The sequence below is a fragment of the Pongo abelii genome, chromosome 2 (genome assembly GCF_028885655.2).
Source record: "Pongo abelii isolate AG06213 chromosome 2, NHGRI_mPonAbe1-v2.0_pri, whole genome shotgun sequence".
Lineage (NCBI taxonomy): Eukaryota > Metazoa > Chordata > Mammalia > Primates > Hominidae > Pongo > Pongo abelii.
Window position 1 is genome coordinate 110372158 of NC_085928.1, and position 24744 is coordinate 110396901.

General features: G+C 46.6%; 1 long non-coding RNA gene across 3 annotated transcripts in view; it reads right to left on the reverse strand.

The window, feature by feature from the left end:
- Positions 1-1162: 1162 nt before the first annotated feature.
- Positions 1163-24744, reverse strand: part of LOC129058271 (uncharacterized) — a 124080-nt gene continuing 100498 nt past the window's right edge. The window contains exons 3-5 of one of the 3 annotated variants that reach the window (XR_010139210.1): positions 20552-20622; positions 12687-12822; positions 1163-9928 (exon numbers count right to left, since the gene is read on the reverse strand). This is a non-coding gene — a long non-coding RNA (uncharacterized LOC129058271). Of the gene's footprint in view, positions 12823-20543; positions 20623-24744 lie in introns of all 3 variants that reach the window. The other 2 variants (XR_008523337.2, XR_008523336.2) reach the window with 2 other exon arrangements.

Below are 24744 nucleotides of genomic sequence, written 5' to 3' on the forward strand. Positions count from 1 at the left end.
GTACCACTCTGGTGGGGGACGCTGATAACAGGGGAGGCTATGCAGGTATGGGGGAGGGAGTTCATAGGAAACCTGTACCTTCCACCCAGTTTTGCTCTAAAAATAGAATCTATTAAAACAACAACAACAACTCCTCCCACAGCTTTTTCACATGCTTTAGTTTGGGTTCCCCCAAAGGCAAATGCTGTGGCAAGTAGTTTACCTGAGAGGATATTCCAGGAAGCGGTCCTGGAATGAGTCTGCAGGGGAAGGAGGTGTAAGAGAGGAGAGGAATATGAGCCAATAAAGGGCATCAATGAACCAGTCCAGATGGGCAACTGGGGTTCCATCCTGCTGGAGACCATCTGAGGAGCTGTGCAGAATGTTGGGACAATTCTGACTTCCATTCCTCACTGGTGGAATACAGCCTCATGGGCGTTGGCTCCCAGGCACTTAGCACCTATGGCCTGTATGTAGGCTGAGCGGCTCCCAGGGCACCAGCAAGAGCTTCAAGTATATATAGCTGGGGAGGGGTGGTGTGGATGCAGTCAGCATGCAGGGAAATGTCCATCACAGCCCTGGGTGGGGCACCCATAGCATCTGCCACATGCATATTCAAGGATTATGGAAAGAATCGGACTCCAGTTTTAGGGTATCTGACACTTGTGGCTTGAGATTCAGAAGTAGCAGTGATTGCTACACCTGTTGGGGCACTGTATGAGTGTTCTGCGGTTGCCATAATACCACAGACTGGTTGGCTAAAACAACAGGAAGGTATTTCTCACAGTTCTGGAGTCTAGAAGCCCAAGATCAACGTAGCTTGGACTGTTTGGTTTCTCCTGAGGCCTCTCTTTTTGGGTTGTAGAAGGCCACCTCCTCGCTGAGTCCTCACATGATCTTTCCTCTGGTAACTCACCTTTTTGGAGTCTCTTCCTCTTAGGAGAATACCAGTCTTATTGGATTAGGGTCCCACCCTTATGACCTAATTTAACCTCTATTATCTCCTTAAAGGTCCCATCTCCAAATACAATCACATTGGAGGTTAGAGCTTCAACACATAAGTTTAGGAGGACACAATTCAGTCCCTAACAGACATGATGGCTGACAACAGGACCTGGTTCTGGGCCCTATTTCCTCTTTTTACTGATCCCAGGAACAGTTAAGTGAGAAGCTTAGGGTCACACAACTTGGGTTGAAATACAATGCTGAGTCATAAGCAAATCTGTCCACCCAGGGACTGCCAGACCAGGGACTGCACACACCCACGGTCTACAAGGCGTCATGCCCCCGAAGTCTTCTGACCTTGTCCGTCTGTCCTTGAGAACCCCGGAGGGGCCTGGCCTTCCATCTTGCCGCCTGGGTTCCAGGACTGGCCATGCCGTGTGTCCTGTGCAAGTGCTTCCCTTTGTTCTCTCATCTTGGAAACGAGGGCTGGGCTAGGTTACCATTCCTGTTCCCCAGTCTTTTTTTTAAGTGTTGGTGAAAATTTTAGGGGGTGGAAATGGGCACTCTCATTTCTTGGGATCGTATATTGGAACAGTTCATCTAGAAAGGCGATTTGGTGGGAAGTTTCAAAAGCTCTAAAGATGTACACATCCACAAATACTCCAAGACATTCCTAGAAGGGGAACATCTGGGTCAAAGATTGAGCTACAAGGAGAATCACTAGTTTTGGTTTCTCACATTTTACTTTTATAAACATGCCGAACACCAAGAGACTGAATAAACAAATTATGTGCCTTATTCAGTGAAACACAAATACATAAAATGTAATTCTGCAGAGAACATTTAATGATTTGGAAAGATTTTTCACAATGCCAAGTGCAAAGGCTAATTTCAGAGCAACCCATATTGTGGTTCCACCCACGTTAAAAAAAATACAAAGATCTAGAAAGCTAATAAACCAAGAATAACAGTCATCACTTCTGAGTAATGGGCTTGTTGAAGATTTAAAATCTTTATTTTTCAAAGTAACAATATATATGCACTGCTTTTGTAATAAGAAAATCCACAAAAATACTATTATGTTAAAAAATAATTTACCTAGTTTTGGCAGATGCTGCTGGGCAGGAAACTCTATAGCAATTACTGATCTGTTCTTCCCTTGCTGCTTGTGCTTCCACTCTCTGTAGCTGAATGCTCACCTTTCCAGCTTCCCTAACTACTGGGGTGGCCAAGTGATAGGAGTTCTGCCTAGTGAGATGTAAGTGGAAGTCTGCTGGGTGGACATGGAAGTTTCTGGGAAAGTTAATGACTCCTGATAAAAGGAGGGGATACTTCTGGCCCTCTACCTCTCCTTTCTTCCTTCTGGAATGTGGAAGTGATGACGTGAACAGCAGTAGTCCTCTTGTGACCACAAGGTAATAAGGGTGGTGCAGCAGAAGGGTAAAGTCTAAGCTTTTGATGACACCTTAAGTCAATGCATCAACCCTGGACTCCCTCTGGGCTTCTTGTCATGGGTGAGAATTCTGACATAACAGTTCTGGCTAGCTCAGGTTTGAAGGCTTTTGGCTGCAAGTAAGACTTAAGGTCTCTCCTTTAGGTCCTAGATCATCCCTATCATTCCACACTGCCTCCATAGAGAGAAAGTGCCTTAAAGGCACTCTTTCCCCAAGCCGATGCTGCCTTCTCTTTGGCATTAGTATCTGAATTTATTTGGTGGCTCCTGGAGGAGAGGAGCACTTTCTTTTGTAGCATAGGAACGTGTTAAGCAGCCCTTGTGCCCAACAGAGCAGGGCCTTGTATGAGACAGCCAGTCAGCTGTCTCTCAAAACACTATGTGCTGGGCATTGTGCCACGTGCTGGGGAAGGCAAAAGAGCAAAACCGACTCATACCTTGTCCTTCTGAAGCTTATCACTTGGTAGAAAACAAGAATATTGAAAAGTCAGTTAATCCTTTGCATAGTCATTAGTGTGCAGTGTTTTAAAGAACAGGGTGCCATGCAACTGTGTCCTGGAGGGGCCTGACCTGGGGCTCAGGGAAGGCAGCCTAGAAGCTCTTTTCTATCTCTAGGCTCAGCAAGATGTACCCCCAATTCCCAGGCTTGTCTGTGACAGCCTCTGCATCACAATGCCAAATGGAAGGAATGTTTCCTTTTGTCAGAGCCCTTGCCTGTGGGCTTTATCGTCCATATATGCAAAATGAGGGAAGTGGACTCCATAAACTTCCAGCTTCCCAGAGCTCAAATCCCACATGAAGGCAGCTGGGAGGGGCCAGCACAGGAATGGTGCAAACACAGGCTGGCAAGGCAAAGTGGGGGCTGTTTGCTTCCCAGCCTTGGCAGAGATGGGTCCCACATTTGTTCAGAGACAGAGGCCTCTGCAGGGAACAGAGTATGCAAAGGCCTTAGGAGTAGGCCTGTGTGAGCAGCAGCAGGAAGGCCAGTGGGGCTGGGGAAGAGTGGGGCGCAGACACGGATCCCGTGTGGCAGTGAGCAGTGGAGGTCAAAGCCCTAGGATCCAGCTTGTGTTTCAAAAGGATTTCAGGTCAGCCCTTGCCCATTCTGTTTGCTCTGAGTAAAAAAATCGAGGTCAATGGTGGGGAGATGTGGTAATCCACGCAGCAAACTGCATTGATGGATGTGGTCTCAGACCTTGCAGGTACCAAGGTAACCTGAGCAATGAAGCATTTATTTTTAAGTATTTTTAAATGTGTATGACTTTTATAATCATAAAGAATTCAAATTGTAAAAAAAATGGCAAGTGGTTATCCCTAGGGATAAGATTATCAGGGACTTTCACATTCTATGCTGTATGTCAGCAGTCTTTTTAAATTTTTGGTCCTTGAACAGTGCTATTTTCTATTGTTCTCTGCCTCTAAACATTAATGGGTATTCCTCTAGGTGATGTACAAGAAGAAACAGGCAAAGACAGAAGAGTATTAACTCAGTTTCATGGTCACAAAGTCAATTACACACACACATATACACCCTGCTTCTTCCAGTCGAGTCAGGCCCGAGGGAACAACCTTGGAGGGAACAGCTCTTTTTTCTTCCTCCACTTCCAGTGCTCTCTTCCCTCAGTCTCCAGTGCTTCAAGCTTGAAGGCAAGTAGAAAACTTTGAAGGCAATCACACCTACGTTGCCTGTTGGCGGGTGTTGGGAGAACTGCCTGGGAAGGAGGGAGGAGGAGGAAGTCCCTTTGGGCAGGGTTAGCAGCACACATCTTTGGAGTCTGACAACCTACTCACCAGCTGTGAGACCATGAGCAAGTTTCTTGACCTTTCTGAGCCTGTGCCTCACCTGAAAAATGGGAATGATGACACTGCTTCCATTCCCAGGGCTGCTCTGTGCCGCAACGAGACAACACAGGCTGAGTGCCTGGCACACAGTAAGTGCCAGTGGGTTAATGGGGTCACGGTCTTTGTTTCAGAGCACAAAGACCTCTGGCTCTGGAAACAGAGGACCAGGCTGCATGGTCCAGGACAGGTTGCTTTGCTTCCGCTTCTCCAACTGTGAGATGGAGCTGCGGTGGGACAAGGCGGGGGCAGACATTTCTGCAGCAGGATGCAGGTGTCCCTCACAGCTCCTTCCTTCACCTCAGTGGGCTCTACCTTGATGCCACTCATCTGAGACCGTGACTGATGGACTGCTGGCAGGCGTCTAGCCCTGGGCTCTGCGGCACCCAAACCTGCTGTGCCAGGAAGTGAGGATTCCCAGAGCTGAGGCTGCTCCCAAGTTTCATCTTCTGTTGGGTCTCAGCCTCAGGTCTTGTTTTTGTCTCCTGTGCCACCCCCTGGAACTAGGGAGCAGTGGTCCAAGTCTCCGGAACTGAACCAGGATGTCAGGCAGCTGGAGAATGTTAGGGATGAGGTTTTACTGCTTATTTTGCTCTACTTTTCTATCAAAATTCTTTTATGCTATGCCTCTTAAAATAGTGATTTCAAACTCTCTCATTGGTCTGTGAGGTTTCTTCTGAGTTTTAAGGAGACAAAGGGAATGGTGAAATGAATCTTTTTGCCTCCCCCCACCCTTAAAAAATCCATAAAAAATTAACATGAAGGTGAAATTTTTTGACTTCAACTCTGTCCTTGAGACCCGTAAACTTTTCCTGAAATTTCAGCAGAGTGATGTGCAGTGCCTGGGGACGGTACCCAAAGCTTTCCTGATAGTCTCACTGCAGTTGGTGTAATGGAGTACATAGGAACACTTCCCTTGTAGCAATGACACTCAAATTACTATATTTTCTTAATGAGCGAAGCCACTTGCCTGAAGCCGGTACCTACCAAGAGACAGATGCTTGGGGTTGAAAAGGTCTTTGGCTATGGCTTTCACGAGGAATACATAAAAAACCACCTATGAAGTCTAAGGTAAATGGCGATAATTACCAGCAAAACAAGGAAATCTACCCCTGCCACTAGCAAAAAAAAGAAGTCCACCTCAAGAAAAGAGTATGACAAATTTTGTCAAGTTGAAATGCTATGACCGCTCAGTGTGTTTGGTCTTTACGGCATTATCTTTTAGGGTCAAGGTTTCTCCAAGTTGACTGCCAATCAAATGGCTTTTCATTGCTCAGACAGAAACAGGTGCTCTAAGCTGGGCACAGCTGACTTTTATGATCCCCACTTGTTCATTAGGGAGGTAGAAAATCAAAAGCAAGGGCAAGTGTGGGTCTGGGAGCATTGCCAAGCTCAAATCTCTGCTCCAGCAAGTAATATCTCTCATCCCTGAGGTACAGGCTGGCTCCTAAATCTCTCTGGCTCTAGTTCCTCTCCTTAAAATGGGGTTGCTGTGGGCTCAGATTAAAGAAATGGAAAGCCTTTAAAAGGTAACTGTGCCATGTACTGTGTTAAGAATTTAGTAAATAAAAATCTAAGACTTTATATTGGTAGAAAATAACTTTTACCTTCCAACTTCCCTGTTGTGAGGGAGAAAAGGATGTTCTGGGCATGTGTACGCAGGTGAAAATGGGAGAGTCAGGTTATCACTGCCCAGCATTCCTAGGGATTTACTTTTACAATTCACAAAAGTTTTAAGGGAATCATTATTCAACATACAGTAGTAAACACCCTAAACTTTCCACATTCTGCAAATGGTAGGCACAGACGCTTCACTATTGTGGCCTTCTAACCTTTGATACTCGAGGGGTTTTTCTCCCCCATCTTTTACTCTATTTTGGTAGTTGTCAAACTTGAGTGCACTGGCCTCACCGCAGAGCTTCTAACTCAGCAGGGGTGGGTGGGGCTGGAGGATGTGCATGTCTAAAGCGTTCCCAGGAGATGCTGGTGCCGCTGCTGCTCCAGGGAGCACACTTTGAGAACCATTGCTCCATTTGATATTAAATACATTCGGGGAACTCCTTTTCCAAACCCAGCTTTTCCCAGAATAACTGACTGGGGTCAGCAGATGGTAACCAGCTTAAGATAAGGTGGTGAGTATAAAAGTGTGTGTCTGGTGAGCTCCCTGCATCACCGGGGCTTTTGGTTGTCTACAACAGGCTTCCAGAGAGAGTCTTATAATTTGGAATGTGGCTAGCTGCAAAGATAGGATCCCAAGGAAGTTATAATACAGCGATTCTAAACTCAGAGGTTCAAATGATCACAAAATCAAGGTTTTAGAAAAGGGGGAATGGACACTGTTTTTTTCTGGCCAGGTGGCATTAAGTCAGCCTGAATGGAAGGCCTGGAATGTTCAGGAGAGGAGAGGCTGTTCTCAATGAGGTGAATGCACTTTGGAAAAGAAGCTGCCATGGGGATGGAGGTCTGTGGCCCAGCGGGGGGGCTCTGGCTGGATCTAAGCATGCAGGGGAGGCAGCCCAAGGCTATGGTCTCCTAGGCTAGCCTTGAGGAAAGAGTTCTGGGCAGGGGTGGGGTGAGGTGGGTGGGGGGAACAATTTGCCTTTGCAGTCTCAACCTCTGAAGGTCACTGTACAAACTTCAAATGAATTCAGCAGCTCAATACCAAAATTAAGTAGAGCATCCTCTAGATCTTAAATGGTTCTCTCATTCTCTCTCTGGACTTGACCCCATTTTATATTTTATTAGGTTTTTAATCAGGTTCCATTATGAAGTGCTTTAAACAAGGTTAGAATCTACAAATGCACAAAGGGAGAGAACACTGCCTGGTCTACCTGGTTTAAGAAACCAGAGTGGAAGCCTCTGAGAATAGAGAAGGCTTTGCTCAGTCCCTGGGAGCGGCCCTGGACTTCCATCATCAGCTTTGTCCCCTTCATGCTGGCTCCTCAGCAGCAGGGAGCAGTGGCTCAGCACATGGACTCTGGGGCCAGAGTGCTTGGGTTTAAACAGCAGTGACACCAATCACCAACAATATGGATGATGTGGTCTTGGTACTTACCTGATAGGGTAGTTACATGACCTGCCTGCTTATGAGGAGGAAATGGAGGCACCGAGTACATGGCTAAATGTACATGGAGGGCTCAGGGCAGTGCCTGGCACAGTTTCTACTCTGTAATTGCCTGCTGCTATTAATGATGATACCACTGAAAGGAAACAAAGACCCAGGGCTTCAACAAATAGCAAGAGTGTCTGACCTTGAAGGACACTGGGCTTGGGCTGTGCTCATCCATTCATTGAACAGATTTATTCAGTGTCTACTCAGTGCCAGACACTGAACTAGGCTGGAGGGTACAGCAGTGAATGAAGCTGAATATCCCTGCCCTCAAGGAGCTTATGGCCAGTGGGAAAGACACAGATTCAGCAAAGATTCCCACTAATGAACAAGTAATGACAAAATGAGATGAATGCTCTGAAGGGATGGAATTCAGCTTGCTGAGTGCACGGGAGAGCTGTTACCTGACCTGGCCTTCAGGGTAGTGGGAGTTAGCTCTGTCTGAAACTTGGAGGACGGTCAGGCATCAATGATGGGAGTTTGGAGGCAGCTGGGAGCCTTCTAGATAGGGTGGAGCTGAACGAAGGCCCTGGGGCAGGGGCCAGAGGGATCTTATAAAAAGGGAGGAGGGTGGGGAAGGGAGTGGATGTCATTCACGGGTCCCACTGAAGTTAGTGTGAGGACAACCCATTAAGCAGTTATAAGGCCAGGAATGGGAGGCATTTGCGTGATTTAGGAGTGCATTTTGAAAAGATCATTCTGGTTATAACATGTGGAAGAGATAAGGCTGAAATGGAAGCTGGAGAGGTTGTGGGGAGACCCAAAAGGGGTGGAAGTGGTTTTGAAGCATCCCCTGGAGTGCCTGTAACATAGTTCCTGCCCAGCTTGCTGTTCCCACTGGAGATTTTTTTCTTGAAACAGGGTCTTGCTGTTACCCAAGGTGGAGTATAGTGGCACAATCTCTGCTCACTGCAGCCTCAAACTCCTGGGCTCAAAAGGTCCTCCCACCTCAGCTGTCTGAGTAGCTGATGAGACTACAGGTGTGTGCCACCACACCCCTGTCTAATTTTTAAAAACATTCTTTATAGAGATTAGGTCTGGCTATGTTCCCCGAGTTGGCCACTGGAGATTCTGATGGAGCAGGTGCATGGTGGTCCCTGGGATCCTGCTTTTCCAACATGCTGAAGCTGCCGCCCATGGACCACACCATGAGTGGCTCTAGCTTGGACTCCGTTGGTGGTAGGGGAGTTGGTAACTGGATGAATTCTTAGGAGACGGCAAGAAGCCCTTTCTGAAAACTGGGACTATTTTGCTTTGAAGATATTTGTCCCTAAACATAATTTAGTACGAATTTCAGAGATGCCCTTAGCGATATAGGGATGGAGTGAGGGATAGAACTTTACAGAAGTAGACTCACCCTCCAGAATTCTAAGGTGATACAGATGCAGGTGGCTCTGGTTAACTCAGGCTCTATGTAACCTGGGTGCTATGCAAGGTTTGCATGGTGCTTGTTTTTATCCATCTCTCTGGTTTTCAGAGCAGCAAGAACCCTATACAAACAGACTATAGACTGGGCCTGAGTTAATCAGAGTGGCTCTGGATCTTTGTCCTGTAGAAAGCTAGAGAGAGGAACATCCTCCTTTTTATTAGTGTTTTGGAAAGGACACTAGCCAACCCAGCCACTCTATCTTGAAAACTCTTGCTTGGGCTCCGAAAAATGGTGATGTCACATATAAGATTTAAGTTAGGCACAAAATACTACTCCAACTCTAGAGACCTCCATTAGTTTTCCAGCTCTGCTGGGTCCATGGCTGTAAGGACCTGGGGAAAGGAAGCCCATCTGTCAGCACAGGTGATGGCAAGTATTACCTTTGATGGAGTGTCTGGCAGATCAGTGCCCTAGGAACAATCCCATGTTTGGTTCTCGTCCAGCCCTCAGGTCACTGGGACATGCGCTGATGGAGAGCTGTGGAACTCTCCCTGGCCAAGAAAGGTGTTTGCTTTCCAGGGACCCTGGGACCATCTAGGAAGTAGATGCATTACCTGTATATGTGGCTACAAACAGCCTTCCTCTCTCCAGGAGGCCACCGTCCTATTACTAGGTCCTCCCTTCCCTTTACTTTGCCCTATTCAAAGCTACCATCACCAAGTATCAAAACAAAGGTCCCAGCTCCGCAACCACTGTGTGTTTTGGCACCTAGGAGGAAATGTTCAGTTGAGTGGCGCTTAACCCTCCTGATGGCCCATAACTTCATTTTCACAGTGGGAAACCTGGTAGCACCATTTTCTCTGCAGGAAGCTAATGTTACCAGGAGTGTCTTTTCTTTAAAAGTGGAGCATTTGTGTTGGGGGATAAACAGCAGCCTCAGGAGGCCAGTGTCTGCAGGGGAGCTGCAGCAGCCAGCCCAGAACTGGAAAGCCGCGTGCCTGGGTTCTAGAGCCGAGGGTCCTCTGCGGCGGGTGTAGCTGCCTCGCCAGAGGGCGCCCTTGCGGGTTCTGAAGCTGGAATGCTGTCTGTAGTGTGGTGTGGCCCTGGTGTTGTGAAGTAGCCGTTCTCTGATTGGCAACGGCCTGATTCACAACACCAGCTGCCCCACCACACCATGCCAGGGAGGTCTCTGGGGCAGGCCGATGCGCGTAGAGATGCCTTTGTGCTGCTGCTGCTGGAGGTGGAGAGAGGACAGAGAACAGCCAGAAGTGAGAACCGGGAAGCAAGCACATGCCAACATTTCACTGCCCTCCCCAGCCCCACCTGAAAGACTTTTTTTCATTGTGCCTTTTGTGAACTTCCCCATCCCATAGGGGTCATGGGTGGGTATCCATGGCTCCAAGGAGTCCTGGGTCCTGAACACAGACTTACCTGTGCGTTGGTATTTCTCTGGGAAGAGGATCTGCCTTCAACAAATGCTCAAAGGGAAACACAGCCCTCCACAGCTTAAGTATGTCCAGTGTGGGCCTTCATAGTATTTGATGATCACCATACCTCCCAGAACAAAGTTTTTCCCCACCAATGCTTTTCTGGGAGAAATGCAAGGAATCCCATTACTGTGTTGCCAAACACAGAAACCAGAAACCAGACATGGTTCTTACTGCATATTCTGAGTAATTTCTTTCCCTCGGCTGTCCCTCACCTCTTAATTTGTATGCTGTCCAGGGTCCCCAAACCTCCAAGGCCACGCTTGGAGTAGCTTCCATGTCTACTGAGGATGATCAGGGTCAAAATGGAACCCTTCAAGGATGCACAGCAATCTCCCTGACTCAGTCCTCTACAGAGTGGGGAACACATTCCAGATAAAAAATAAGGGTGACCACTGAGGATTTGAGGCAGTCAAATAAACCAACCAAAGCTGAGACTGGCTGAAAAGAAATCAGGTAGCCAACATGGACACACTTAACCATCACAGCACCTGCCTTTCCATCAGCCGGTGACCCGCCAGGGCGCTTCCTCCCCTGGTTTCAGCTGGTCCAGGATCCTGAATGTCTGTACTAGGGAAACCCAGTAGTAAGATCACTTGGGAGCTCTCCTTTTGGTAGCTGCCTAGATTTTATCACCATTATGAAATTATATAGCATAAACTTGACGTGAAAATAGCATTTGAAGTTTAAACCCTATTTCCAGGTGTCAATAAACACTTTAAATGAACAGCTCTTTGGCCCAAAATGGCTCCCGCCTGCTGTGTGGTTCTTAGTTACCCAATCAAGAAAAATCACATTTCCCACTTTCTGCCATCTATCTTGGAACCCACTTTATTTTAAGGACATAAACTTGGCAACTTCCTAGTACTGGATATGGCATAGAAGTTCTGCCAAAGTTCTTGCCAGAGTTGGGGGAAGCAGAAACTTTGAGTAATTTATCAATCATAGCTTATCACCAAGCCATGTAAATCACCGTGGTCTTGGAGTTCAGAAATGTCTGGATTTTTCCTATCTGCAATCAAAGATTCTCTGCTGGGACATTAGGCTATAATCTCTACACTACACTGGGGCCTCTGGCCCACAGAATCCCAGGCTGGGAATCTAGGTTGGGAACACTAGATAAATGTGCATATTTGATGAGCATTGGTGTTGACTAAGTTAACACGGCTGGCTTTCCAAGCATAAGGTAGAGACCTGGAATTTTTTCTTTCCCATGGGGCTGAAATTTCTGCGGACTGTCTCAGGACCAATAACCACTCACTTTGAGAATGAGCAAGTTCCAGAAAGTGGGATTAACTCCTCGTAAAAAGTTGCTGACCAAGAGGGTACATGGGAAGGTCACGCTGGTACCAGGTAAAACCTGTACAAACTCCAAGAAATTAGATAACACAAACCCACATCCTGGCGCTATCCCATCTCTGTGTCTGAGAGGCAAAAGGTGACTCAGGAATAGGTGAGAAGCTGAGGCCATGAACAGACTCACCTGCAGCCAACTCCACTTTGTGGTTCTGTTGAGAATCCACCAATGCCCAAGGGGATACAGAGAGATCAATAAATCATCAATAAATGGCCATCATGTTTTAACTTCAAATGCTTGCAAGGACTTGGCACCTTAAAGAGCAGGGCCAGGCCTGGCACAGGCCCTACCCCCGCTTCCCCTAACCCTCCCTATTCTCTCCTCCTTACTCTCTGTGCTTTCTTAACTTCTCAAATGAACCATGCTCCCTCCCACCCCAGGGCCCTCACACAAGCTGCTTCCTCTGCCTGGAATGCCTTTTTCCCAGTTCTGCATGTTGAATACCAACTCCTTCAAGCTTCAACTCCAGTCACTTCCTGGACCTCCAACCCCAGACCAGACCTGACTCCTCTGTAACATGCTCTACAGGTATCTGGTCCTCTTCCTTGCATTTCTCATGGCATATGAGTGAAGTCTCCTCCAACTTCACCACTGGGTTCCCAGCGTTGGCCATGTGGGAGATACTTGATGAATACTGGTTGGATGAATGAATGATTTTAACCAAGACTCAATGGCCCAGTTATTCTTTTCTAAGTGCTCAGATGAATCCCTCAGGGGAATAAATATGGCACCAAGTATTTTAGAAACATACATGGTGCTATTCTGTTATGAATAATTTTACTTCAATAGACTGTCAGACCTGTTAACTCATCTTCCTGACTGTAGGCTAACTTCATGCTGATCTGACTCACCCTCTCCTAAACTCCCCATTGCCTCAGGAAAGAGTGAGTCCCAGATCCTGCAGTCTCTTTTCCAGCATGACCCTCCCCGGTGGTGCAGTGGTGCCCCAGCATACCATGTGGGCATGCTTCTGTGGATCTGAACCTGACTGGAAGGCCCACACCCCTTTCTATCCAGAAAATTCCTCTTTCTGCAGTCCCAGTTCTGGAGCTAGCCATCAAGGAGGCCTTCCTTGCCCCTTGCTCAGCTTGCGCTCTTGGCCTGGCCTCTGACTCTTGTACCTTTTGTGTCCTTCCATTACTACTTACATCTTCAGTCTGTCTTAGTTGATGGTGACCCTGAGGACGGAAGCCATCGTGGAGTCACCTGGCAGGTCAGCACTCACACAGCACCTGGAACACAGGGGCCTTCAGCCTGGATGTGCTTCCATTCCATGAGGAGTTCCTGCAAAGCAAGGGGTGTAAGGGCACCATGATAGTAAAAAATCTGTTCTTTGTGTACCCTATGAATCATCAGAATGTCCAGAAATTTCCAATATTTTGCCATATTAAGTGCAGTTCTTCATCTCCATGGCCACCCAAACTCCCAGTCCAGACCCCTGCCAGAACGGGGGTCTTCAGGCTGCATGTGGGCCGGCTGAGTGCCAAGGAGTTAACATTCCCAAGGAGCATCAGCCAGTGACGGACAGGGGTTAACGGATAAACACGCGGCTCTCTGGCCCCCTGGGTGGGATAACCCTGAGATGTGTTCTACACCAGCTCACAGAGGTCTGCATGTGCCAGCAGCAGTAACCTTTACTGGCTCCCTTCCTCAGTCTCTTACAATGCTTCCTGGACCACCTCTCAACACTCAGCAGTGCAGTTAGTGTCAGTGTGAAGTGTATTCAAGTCCACTCATGGCTTTGAATGGGTGGATGTTATGCTGTTGCCAGGATGGGGCCAGGGCGAGAGGAGAGAGGCACCCTCCGTGCTGATCCTGCTCTTGTCTGAGCTAGACCATGAGTGCTTCCTGAGATTCTGCATCTTGAGCATCTTGCCTGCTCACTCCAGACCCACCCTGACTTTCAGGAAATCAGAATATAAAACTCAGACAAAACAACCTATCCCAAGTAGGTGTTTTCCAGAGTGTGCTGTATCTATATTTCTTTACTGCTTTTTCATAGACAATCACCCTCTAAATGGAGGACCTTTTGGCTTCCAAATTCTGAGATATTAGAATCATTCTACATGGTCAGTAAAGCACACATGTTGTTGTAGGCATTTAAGACAGCATGTCTACTTTAAGATGATGGCAAAAAAACCAAAGGGCAACCTGTAAAGCATGTTTGTTTTAGCCTATCTTGGCAGAAGCCTTCTAGGTGAAAAATAAAACCCCTGGTTCAAAGAGGCTGCCCGGCCTGCTGAGCTCAGCCTGGAGTTTATTAGCACAGTTAATATCGCATGCAAATACATTTCCCTGCTTCGGTCATGCCAGTCCATTAATTCAGCCCCTTGTCTGCTACATCTTTATCCTTGGCAGGTTAATCCTGCCAAATGCCTTTGCTGTAGCACCTGTCACGCTGTGCCTATGTCCAACAATGCAATTTTGCTAATCCTGTTGTATCAGCTTTGTGGCCCTGTCTGGTCAATCCAATGGTGGAAAAAGTGCATATAAGGTTTTTGCCAAGATCTTTCTCCTACTCTGGCACCTACCCCTCCTTTTAAAAAAGTGATTTCAATTAAATGGTTTGAAAGTCAACCACAGTGTTGGACACCAGCCAGCGGCCATGTCTTTCAGACAAGGATGTCACGGCACTCAGCATGCCTCCAAACTGTTTCTGGCAGCCCCACCCAACATCAGCTGAATATGCTAAGTGAAAAGGGTTAAAACAGGAAGATCAGCTAAACATCTCTTTTCCATGGCTGGAAAATCCTGTCCTGTCCTGACACCAAATAGGTTTAATGTTCCACCCTCACAGTTACCATAAAGGACATGAAGGGCTTGAGGATGGTTGAATGGAAAGCATACCTGTCACTTGTCTTTGGTGCTGTCCTCTTTAAGATTTAGTGGAATCATTAACATGAATTGTTAGATGAGGCACATCCCTTCCTGCAGTCGCCTGTGTCAGGTATTCACCTGACACACGGAGGAGCCAAATCTCCAGGCCCCACAGTGTGTTGCTCTTCTAGTTCGTGTCCCCGTGCGGGTAAGAGCCTGGGTGGGCCTTATATCCACATTTGCTCAGGTTCAAATCCCAGCTGGACCACTTCTACCTCTGTGACACTAAGCATGTTGCTTTACCTCTCTGGCCTCATTTTGCTCATCTGTAAAATAGGCATAACCATAGCACCAGCCACACAGGATTGCTGTAAGGATTCTACGTTAATACATGTCAGTCACTCAGAACAGTGCTGGTACACATATAGCAGGCAGTGGGTAAATGTAAGCTGATATTAGCATAGACTGGGAAATTTGTCAAAACTCACTGCCATTTGCATAGTATATAGGCAGAGCGCATGGTAAAATTCCACATGGGCATATCTTTTAGGGTCTTCAGATACTAACTGTACTCTCTTGCCTGCGAATTACAGAAATCTGGCTGCGAGGACCCCTATCTAGTCTTCATGCCTCCCGCTGGTCTCTATGTTACCCTGGTAGCCTTTGGTGGATGTGAGGAAGCATTCTGGGGGTATAAGCACTGGGACTGTGATTAGGTTCCCCAGGGCCTGAGTCCTAGGCCTGCTGCTGTGTGACTTTGGGCAAGTTACTTGACCTGTGAGACTCTTACAATCCCCACATTAGCAATGGTGAGACTTGGTTTTACACAGCAGGGTTATTGTGAGGATTAAATAAAAAAGTACACGTGAGGTGCATGGCATGCTGCTGGGAACACCGTAAGTGCCCCATAAATAATGGCCATTATGGTTATGGAGCCCCTGCAAAGCACCTGGGCTTCCCTTTCCAATTCTCCTTCCATCTGCTTCCTCATCTCCCCACAGCCTTCATGTAGATGTTGTGAGAGTTATGTGGGACTGGGGAGGGAAAGCTGCCAGCATGGGGCCTGGTTTCCGACACAGACTCTAGAGATGAGGCGGTACTCACTGCTGTTAAACCACAGTTCACCCTGGCTGATTTCTTGCTCCAAATAGCCCTCAGCTCCATACAGTCCTTTTTGTGCTAGTCTAGTCTAATTCTTGCTAAGACTTATGAGTGGTTTTTAGAAGATGGTGTGCATGTATAGATTTGAAAGTCCCATGTTTGGACAGAGCTGAATATGCATCCTGATGTGAGTGCCTAGACATCATTATGGTAACTGTGAGGGAAGGACATTAAACTTATTCGGTGTCAGAGCTGTCAGGACAGGATTTTTGCCCTCTGTGTGAAAAGTATTTTGCTACACAAAAGAGCAGTATGCTTCCCTTGCCAACCCAGCCACTGAACACTGCCCTTTCCCTCCTGCTTTTCCCAGGTGCTACTGGAACGTCTAACAAATAGTCTTATCATGAGTTGAGCATGTACTATGTTCCTGTTACCAGCCTGGATGCTTCACATTCATTATCTTCTTTTTTTTTTTTTGAGATGGAGTCTTGCTCTGTCGCCCAGGCTGGAGTGCAGTGGCGTGATCTCGGTTCACTGCAAGCTCCGCCTCCCGGGTTCATGCCATTCTCCTGCCTCAGCCTCCAGAGTAGCTGGGACTACAGGTGCCCACCACCACATCCAGCTAATGTTTTGTATTTTTAGTAGAGATGGGGTTTCACCATGTTAGCCAGGATGGTCTCGATCTCCTGACCTCACGATCCACCCACCTCGGCCTCCCAAAATGCTGGGATTACAGGTGTGAGCCACTGCACCCGGCCCATTATCTTCTTTAATTGAAATATTACTGTTTTACCAATTTCCCACTTAAGGAAATGGAAGCTTGGAAATGACAATTAGCTTACCCAAAGTCATAGCTAGCAAGTGGCCATAGAGACCAGGGGCTTTCCAGGCTACAGGGCTACACAACACATCTTTGGTGTGATGCCATTTCTGCTGGGCATCAGAGTCGAGGGTGGACCTCCTGAATTACCAACTCTCTTTGTCATTTATTTTTTCCAAGGTATAGCTATGCCACATGCAATATTTTCTTCCTCCTTTTATTGTTTTGATGAATCCCGTACTCAGTTTTTAATTTTTCTCCTGGGGGGGAGGATATAGCAAAAAAAAGACTTCTTTTCTGTAAAAATTAGGAAATTCCATCATCTTAGCACATTTCATCGGGTGTGCTAAGAATACTCTCTTGCCTGCCAATTATAGAATTAGCTGCAAGGACCCCTATCTAGTCTCCATACCTCCCACTGGTCTATACATCTCAATTCTAACCCTATATATCCCAGTTCTGCTGCACTGATCTGAATCTACTTTTTATTCGCCAATCTCTTGAATAAAATCAGTTTGCTAATTAAAACATGATGGAATCAAGCTATTTGCAAAATTAGGAGTTCTGACCCTCTGGCCTCTGTGGCCCAGGTGAGGTCCTCTGAGACACATGCATGTGTTGCCTTGGCGAGAATTCATGCTGAGAAGACAGTCCATTCATCTTAGGTCTTGCTTAACTAGCAGAATGTAAACATCTCTGAACTTTGCTTACTGGATAAAAGGCAGCATTAGCTTCTCATTAGCTTCCCATTGCATTTCCTCCTGCAGGATCAATCACACATCCAGCCCAGACACGTGGCCCCTGCTTGTAATTAATCTTGGAAAGGCGTAGCTCTTCTGTGGATGGATTGCTGTATTTGAGCGTGGCTTTCAGAGGGGAGGGGTAGGAGAAATAAAGGCTGGAAGCAGAATAATAAGCACCAGTGTTTGAGAAGTCTGCTCTGTGCCCTGTGCTGCAAGCAGCTTTTTTTTAGTGGTTGATTCACTGTCAGAAAATTTGCTTTTGCCTGAACGCGACGTAGCATCAGGGAGGGAATTTATGATTTCTTCTTTTCCACAGTGTGAATTTCATGCCTTAGTTAGTTGCGTTTTTTTTTTTGTTTTTTGTTTTTTGTTTTTTGTTTTTTTTTTTTGGCCAAATTGAAGTTGTCTAAATCCTATCTTTTGGGTGGTTGTAGAGTTATGCTCCATACTCTCAACCTGTCTGAGGGATGGAAGTGCTTGGATTCCTCTATTCACAAGGATTTAACTGTGACACTTGCATACAACTGAAAGAGACCTTCTTTTGACCTTGTTCTCAGAACTCTGCTTTTCTAATTCTTATTTGAATTTTAAATGCTTTAAGGTGGTTGGATTTTTTTCTTTTTTAAAAAATTGTGGTCATCTCAGTTACCAGGCTGGTAGAGGGCAGCTGGGAAGGCAGTAATAACAAGGAAGTGAAGATCCCATGAGCATTGATCATCAGAGATGGCTAGGACTTGAGGCACTAAGGATTGTCACCTCCTTGCCTTTACTGAATAGTATTTGTTGCTATTTTGGAAACCAAGCAAATTGCAGAAAAACCTTTACGGAAACTTAATTTACACAAAACCCACCTAAGGAGTGACGTCCTCAAAAGCTCTAGGAGGACTGTGTGAAAAGGCAAGTTTCCTTGCTGCCCCGAATATCATGGGTGAGACACACTTCATTTTAAGGGTCATGCCCATTATGTAAAAGGAGGTGCATCTGCATTTATCTCCGAAAAGGGATTTCTTCTGACAAAGCATTTCCCTCCCCTGCAAGCCTCGAAAGACATATAGACAACACGAGGATTAAGATATATTGACAATGGGAGGATTATTTCCTTACCTGGTATATGACAAATGCCTACTAATAAGTGAACGAGACAATCCTGTCTCCATTTTCTCTCAAATGCCCTGACCTTGTGGTCAGTACTCATGGGGTTACTGACCTTGCTTATCCTGCTGCCTGCCCAGGACCCTGGGGACAAACCATCCTGGCAAGCCTGAGACTGCCTGCCCAGGACCCTGGGGACAAACCATCCTGGCAAGCCTGAGACTGCCTGCCCAGACAGAGGGGGCTCTGGAGGGGGCCCTTGGGCTCTGCCCACAGGAGCAGGTAAGCCATTCTCACTTCCTCCTGTACGCCCACCTCTTTTGCCTCAGCTCTTGCATTTCTGTTGCCAGAACTCAAAATGCTTTCTTGTCAGACAAAATGTATATTTGAAAAGTATATTTGTTTGAAAACTTGACTGGCATTGACACCTCAAAGGCCTGGCTTGGCATTTCTGGTTAGCAGCAGAGACCTAATTTTTCTTTTTGAAAGTCCTGCTTCCTCCCCACAATTCCTGGTCTTGGAGCCCTGTGAAATTTCGTAGGCTGCTTCCCCTTCCGCCATGATTGTAAGTTTCCTAAGGCCTCCCCAGCCACGCTTCCTATACAGACTGTGGGACCGTGAGCCATTTAAACCTCTTTTCTTTATAAATTACCCAGTCTCATGTAGTTCTTTATAGCAGAGCAAGAACAGGACTAAAACAATATGTTTGTATTCTCTTCTCTCCAGTAGTTCTCCCAAGAAACTCTCTCTTAAAAAATTGCAGCAGCTAATAGAGTTTTGGAGGAAGAAAACCCTTTAATGAAACATGATTTCGTAGAGTAGCAGTAAGGGGAAGTTCTGCTTCTGAACAAAATGAGTTACCTCAACACCACCACAAAATACTCAGGGAAAGGTAACCAAGAACAGGCTTCTGAGAACGAATGAGTCACCCTCTCTTACACTCTGCAGCCTGAGCTGGGAGACACTGGCGCACACATGCTGACACCGGCAATGACTCACTTCAGTCTCACCTCCAGACCTGTCAGATCTCCTGGCCATTATTTAGAGAAATCTCTAGCAAAATTGAAGGACAACTTACAAATCCAAATCACCCTATAGTTCTTAATCAACTTCTAGGGGCTGCAAGCAGTCGCCTCATGGCGGGGGGGTGGGTCCTCTCCCCAGACTCTAGGCTGAGGCACAGAGGTTGACATGAATCTTCCAGAATGTCATTATTGGAGCAGCTCAAGGATCCACCTCTGTTCGCCCCTGAGGGAGACACAGGTGAGCTGGAGCTGGTGAATTCTGGAACTCTGGCTCTTTGTTCCACACCTCAAAAAAGCCTCCAGTCCTGGGGGTAGGGGGCAGCTTTCCTGCAAATGGATGTGCTCACAGGCCTGGGGAAGGGGCTTATTCAGATGCACAAACAGGAAGAACAGGAAAGTGGGAGAGACCAAGGCAGGGGACAGAATTCAAGGGGTCCATGCAGCTTTCTTGGTAACACTTTTTAAAAAATTATTTGTGCAACGTATGTTTATTGCGGCATTATTCACAATAGCAAAGACTTGGAACCAACCCAAATGTCCAACAATGATAGACTGGATTAAGAAAATGTGGCACGTATACACCATGGAATACTATGCAGCCATAAAAAATGATGAGTTCACGTCCTTTGTAGGGACATGGATGAAATTGGAAATCATCATTCTCAGTAAACTATCGCAAGAACAAAAAACCAAACACCGCATATTCTCACTCATAGGTGGGAATTGAACAATGAGAACACATGGACACAGGAAGGGGAACATCACACTTCGGGGACTGTTGTGGGGTGGCGGGAGGGGGGAGGGATAGCATTGGGAGAGATACCTAATGCTAGATGACGAGTTGGTGGGTGCAGTGCACCAGCATGGCACATGTATACATATGTAACTTACCTGCACATTGAGCACATGTACCATAGAGCCTAAAGTATAATAATAATAATAATAATAATAAAAAGAAAAAAAATTATTTGTGCAATTATTTACTGACATAACTGAATGAGGAATGCTTAGACAAATATCCCTGAGACTTTGCTCAAAGTAAAACACTTCCATAACCCTAGGTATTAAATTTTAATGTTGACAATGAAAGACCATATTCTGAGACAGTGTCTGAAGCACAGACAAGAGCAAGGACCCCTTCCCCATGGGAAGTGAATCCCAGGGAGAGGGTAGAGAGGGGCAGGGACATGAGTCATGTCTCCATGCCCCAGAGCTGACCACTCCCCTGACTTTGCTATGTTCTACAGCCTTGTAATGCTGTCCAGTGCTCACTCTGGGCTTGTTTTCTTATTGCTAAGATGGAAATAACAATACCCTTGAGCCTCAAAAGCAGACCATCATGTGCCTGGCCCAAGGCCATGGCTGCAGCAACTCAGAACCCAATCATATGGCACAGAAAAAACCTACCTACTGACCTGTTGGTGCTGCTGAGCCTCTCCATCCTTGTTCTGGACACAAACTGAGAAGTCCAACCTCATCCTTCATTCTGCAAGAAATTTTCAGGAATCAGTCACTCTCTTGTCACCTTAACTTCAAGGCAAACCTTTTCAGACTCAGCAAAGCAAACTTGGGACTCAGTTGAACTTCATAGGGACTATGAAAGATGGTCCACTATACAATGGACTTGCCATCTTAACCCTGGGCTAAAAAACTGTGGGTGGGGGTGGGTGGTCAAGGCGGCGGGGGGGAGGGTGTGGTGGGTGAAGAGTTCTGCCTGCCTAGGCACTCACTGCTGGATTCTCCCTGCACTTGCACATTCTTTAACAAAGTGACAAGGCACAGCTAACATTATCATGCACCCTCAAGTGCCTCTTAGTTCACTTCACGCGATGCTTCTAGTGACATGCTTTTATGAATCTTTGAAGCATAGGTGGTGAGAGAATGAAGAGTTTTCTGTTTTAGGGCTGGGTGCTCTCAGACTGTGTGTGTTTGTGACACCATCCTTCCCTCCCCTCCCCCTCCCATTCTACATCACTAGAAAGAAAAAAAGAGAATGGGATATTCTTTAGACAAGCACCAAGCCCACAACTTAGCTGATGTCCTTCCTTTGTTCCCTACTCCTGAGGGCTAAGGCAATAGCTACAGACCTGGGGGCAGGAGAAGGGGGACTTTTAAGTGAAGCTGAAGAGACGGGTGAAATGAGAAAATCTTTAGCAAAGCCCATCTTCTCAGCTGACGATATGGTTGCACTTCAGTTCTCCTTGTCCTTGAGAGGCAATAAAACGGGATGTGAAAAGATGGGGAATAGGTCAAGGTTTTGTCCCCATCTTGCAGATGGGGGAAACTGAGGCAGTGGAGCTTAAAGCAGCCAATTAACCTTTATGAAACTACAGATTGGTAGGGGCCATACATATTTAGCAAACATCTTTAGCTTTCCTTTGAAACTAATGCTTTTTATTTTCTTGACTCCTATGATGGGTCCAGACCAGCAAAGTGAAGATGAGCAAGTCAGCTCCTCCACAACATTGATTCAAACTAAGTTGGCAGGGGCGTTAAGATGAGCACACTGCACTCTAGGAGGTCTGAAAGGGGCTCTTGCAGGGACACTCTGGGTACGTGGGAGAGAAGGAGAAAGCTCAGCAACACACACCTAATGATTAGATGCCAGTTTCTCCATCTGTAAAATGGGATGACATTCTCCTTGGCTGGTAGAGGGAATAAAAGATAATCCTTGGGCTCAATCAACAGTCACAGTAATTGGCAGCTCACCAAGAGGTGCCTTTAATATCACAGAAATAAGCCCAGATACCAAAGTGGGGAGTTCCCATCGCCAGCTCTGTCCTGAAGGAGTGGCACACGCTTGGCACATTCATTCTAAATTACGCCCCTGGCCTCAGGGTCCATTATGCCAAAGGATAATGTATTTGTGGCACCCACTATGTCCTTGGAAGAGGTTTTCTCCAGGATGTGGAAGAAAAATTTAAAAGGATCAAATTAGAGGTATCAGTTAATTCCTAGCCAAGATAGGGTATATGGTGTTTAGGTAGTTGTAGTAAAAGCAAAGAAAAATAATGGAGAGAGGAAACCTCACACAACTCACGTTGGTAGAAGAGCTGGATGGCAATATTGAAAAACATTTTGATGCCCATTAGGTAACTGTGCCCACTCTGTCCCTGGCAGTTAAGTGCCTATCTCTGGTCTCTGACACAAAGTGATCTTACCACCTCCACTGAAATCACAGAGCCCATCTCAATGACAGCACCCCCACCAATGTTTTCAGCCTATGGAGCTCAACCACCACAGTGATCTCCTAGGCCAATGGGGATGTGAAAAGTCACTGACAGGCTGCTCAAGGCCTTACTGAAGGGAGTTTCCTCTGAGCCTGCTCCAGGGACAGAGTGTGAATGTGGGTGTGCAGGGCTCACATGATAAATTGATTCCCACATCCCAGCCTTCTAAGCCTTTGATTCCGTCCTCTTACATGATACCAAGGAAGTTTTGGAAACCGCATGGAATGTAGAACCACTGAGTCTCACTTTCAGCTAACCAACCAAACTATCTCTTGGAGCCACTTCCAGCTGCTCAGCTGACATATAAAATTTAGGATCTCTCAACTCCATCTTTGGTCCAACATCCTTATAATCCATTCCTATGCACATTCTTCAGGTTTTCACCAACATAAATTAGCAAAATCTTGCAATCCTTTTGTAGGGATGCCCCTCCTGCCCTGGGAAGCAGACAATCCCCTGCCTTCCACTTGGTGGAGGGTCTAGGCTGAGGCAGGGCTCCTGGGCTGCAACCCTCCTGCTCCGCTAGTGACCGCTGGTGTTTCTGCCTGCGGAAATGGTTCCTCAGGCAGCAAAACTTACTGACAGAGACACTCTGCTCTATTTTGGTGTTTTTCCAGAGATTTTACTTTGATTTAGAAATTGAAGAATCCCTCTGATCCTGAGAAGGTCCCAGAGGAAAGAACCTGAGGAGACGCCCTGCAGCTTTCTGGCCTGACAAAGCTGCTTTTCTGAATTAGTCTTTCCAGGAGGGGGCTGAAGACTCAATATTCACCTCCCTGGCACCTTAAACTCCCACCTATATACTCCCTCCAAATGCAAGAAGACTTGAATTGTTATCAAAGACAGACTATGAAAAAGCAGCAGTAACTGAGTTCAGGTTGGCTGAGGAGGGCTATAGATAGCTGGCTTAGCTGGAATCTTCTGCAACCCCTCTGTTGCAGTAACCCTCTTTCACCAAGCCTGACCGTGCCTGGTGCTCCACAAACCCCCTCCCCAAGCCTTGCAGCAACCCTGAAAGGTGGGCATCATTGCTCCCACTTAATGGGTGAGGAAATGGAGACTCAGACTCACTCATGTGCTTCCCCTGCCTCCACCATTCTCCCAGTGATAGTGATGACAAGCCCGGGAGGCTGGTGCTCATTCCGCAGATGCAGAGACAACAGTGTGCCTCTGGATCATGATGGCGGGGAGTGGTCATGGGCTTCTGGGTCAGTCACGAGCATTTGGCTTGTGCTTGAGCCATAGTCCTCCTGTCCCCAGGCATCTTCAGGGAGTGTGGCCCTTCCTTTCCTCACAGGCAGGCAGGTTGCCTACTCTTCACTGCTTTTCCAAATGCCCCTGATGAAGACGGGAGACCGATTCATGCCATTCCATTTTATTCATGTTTTAGAAGCACCTCTTTAAAACTTTAGTTTTGAAAAGCCCGGAACTGGCAGCAAAATGGACATTCCTGGTTATCCAGGAAGGTGAAAACTCACACGGCCTCTGAAACGTACATGAGAAAATGTATGATTCCTTTAATGCAAAGTGATCCTCTGCCAAGTGGACTCAGTTCTCGGAAATCATGTTTTTTGCTTTGAGACGAATCACTGACCGGAATGTGCAAGGTTAAAACATTTAAAACAGGATTCAGCATCAGTGTACAAGCATAACCAGAAGGTGGTTTTATCAACCTTTTTTTTCTCTCTTTTTTTTTTTTTTTAAGCAAGTAAGCTCAATTCCTGAGTTACTGTTGGAAGCTTTCCGAAAGATAAGGCTTCAGTGAGAGAGCTGGACTTTGGATCAGACAGACCCATCAGTCTGCCTTGCTCTGGCCTCCCTAGCCATGCAGGGTCTTGAGCAAGCCAGTGAGCTCAGTTTCCTTTGGGTGAGCTAGGGACAGCAACCCCTTCAGAGGGTTTTTCTGCAGATGAGGTGGGGGAGAGGGAATGAGCATGGGGTACATAGGAGAACAGAGGAGCCCAACACACCTTAGTTTTATTCCCCTTGCTCTTGGGACTTCCATTTCTGGAAGACAATTTTTCCACTCCCAAGAATTTCTTTGATTCAACATCTAAAAAGGCTGGGTTTGATACTACAAAATTTGGTAAGCAGTGATTCCAAAAAGCAAACCAACAAGAAACACGTAAGCACCAAAGCTGAGTCAATGGGCTGGTCACTGCGACTGTGAAGGGAATACCAATGTAACTCACTAGACTTTGAATACAGAGAGATGTTGTTCACGATGATTACCAGACAGAAGTGTTCCCTGTTACCTACACAACCGTAAAATTAGTCAGCAATTTCCAGTTAAAGCTCCTATTCCAGGCAGTAAGAGAATAAGCGAAAACCAAATCCTCCCAATCAAGCTTAAGAACAGGATAAGAGAAATAAGTACA